The 2,010-nt window shown below is 38.2% G+C and overlaps 1 protein-coding gene across 1 annotated transcript in view; it reads right to left on the minus strand.

The window, feature by feature from the left end:
- The window catches only part of NAALAD2 (N-acetylated alpha-linked acidic dipeptidase 2), a gene marked incomplete at its 5' end in the record, with an annotated part of 42,599 nt that overhangs the window by 30,997 nt on the left and 9,592 nt on the right, over positions 1 to 2,010 (minus strand). The window lies entirely within an intron of this gene.

The raw sequence follows: 2,010 nt of genomic DNA on the forward strand, positions 1-2,010 counted from the left end.
AAGACTCTTGAGAGTCCCTTGATCTGCAAGGAGATCCAACCAGTCCATCCTAAAGGAAATCAGTCCTGAATATTCATTGGAAGGACTGATGCTGAAGCTGGAGCGCCAACACTTTGGCCACCTGATGCAAAGAACTGACTCATTGAGAAAGACCCTGATGCTGGGAAAGACTGAAGGCAGAGGGAGAAGGGGAGGACAGAGGATGAGATGGTTGGATGGCATCACTGACTTGACAGACATGAATTTGAGTAAACTCTGGATTGATGATGGACAGGGAAACCTTGTGTGCTACAGTCCATGGGGTTGCAAAGAGTCAGACACAACTGAGTGACTGAACTAAGTGGTATTGGGAATAAGTGAAAATTTCTTACTCAAATAATAACAATATTCTCCTTAAAGGAAGATGAAAAGTATTGTCAGGCTTAAATTCTAATTGAGACTTGTGGTTTCAGCCAAAATAGAGTTTTCTAGAGCATTAAAACAACTATCTTAGAAAAAAGAGAGGTTTCAAACAAGTTACATCAAATTCTACTTTAAGAAACTGAAAAAATAAGAGCAAATAAAGCAAAAATGAGCAGAAGAAAGGATATATCCTACTAAAGACCAGAGCAGAAATGTTAGAAATAGAAAACAGACAAATGATAGAAATTATCAACGAAATCCAAAGCTGGTTCTCTGAGTGGATTAACAAAATTGATAAATCCCTTGCAAGACAAATCAAGAAAAGAAAAGAGATATAAACCATCAATATCAGAAATAAAGAAGAGAATAGCACTCCAGTACCTGGAGAAAAGAAAGAAAGAGAGAGAAGAAAGGAAGAATATTACAAAGAAGTATATGCCCATAAATTTAACAACTTGGATGAAATGGACAAAATCTTAAACTAGCAAATCTCACTCAAGATTAAATACATAATGTAAACAGCCATATACCTACTGAAGAAATTTAATTTGCAATTAAAAACATTCCTACCAACAAAATACCAGGCCCATATCGATTCACTGAAGGATTCGACATCATGCCATGTCACACTCAGTTGCTCAGTCACATCTGACTCTTTGCAACCCCATGGACTACAGCCCACCAGGCTTCTCTCTCCATGGGATTCTCCAGGCAAGAATACTGGAGTGGGTTGCCATCTCCTCCTCCAGGGGATCTTCCTGACCCAGGAATCAAACCTGCATCTCTGGCATCTCTTACGTTAGTAGGTGGATTCTTTACCACTGAGCCACGTTTTCAGATAAAATCAAACTCATTCTACATAAACACTTGCAGAAAAATGAAGAAGATGAAGTAATTTTTTTTTGGCCTTTTATTTATTTATTTATTTATTTATTCAGATTGCTTTTTTTTCTTCTTTTTTTTAAATTTAATTTTATTTTTATTTTATTTTTTTTCCTTATTGCATTTTTTAAATTTTATTTTATTTTTAAACTTTACATAATTGTATTAGTTTTGCCAAATGTCAAAATGAATCCGCCACAGGTATACATGTGTTCCCCATCCTGAACCCTCCTCCCTCCTCCCTCCCCATACCATCCCTCTGGGTCGTCCCAGTGCACTAGCCCCAAGCATCCAGTATCGTGCATCGAACCTGGACTGGCAACTCGTTTCTTACGTGATATTTTACATGTTTCAATGTCATTCTCCCAAATCTTCCCACCCTCTCCCTCTCCCACAGAGTCCAGTGTGGAGATTCCTTAAAAAACTGGAAATAGAACTGCCTTATGATCCAGCAATCCCACTGCTGGGCATACACACTGAGGAAACCAGAAGGGAAAGAGACACGTGTACCCCAATGTTCATTGCAGCACTGTTTATAATAGCCAGGACATGGAAGCAACCTAGATGTCCATCAGCAGATGAATGGATAAGAAAGCTATGGTACATATACACAATGGAGTATTACTCAGCCATTAAAAAGAATACATTTGAATCAGTTCTAATGAGGTGGATGAAACTGGAGCCTATTATACAGAGTGAAGTAAGCCAGAAGGAAAAACACCAATA

This window comes from Bison bison, unplaced genomic scaffold, assembly GCF_000754665.1.
Source record: "Bison bison bison isolate TAMUID 2011002044 unplaced genomic scaffold, Bison_UMD1.0 scf7180017863958, whole genome shotgun sequence".
Lineage (NCBI taxonomy): Eukaryota > Metazoa > Chordata > Mammalia > Artiodactyla > Bovidae > Bison > Bison bison.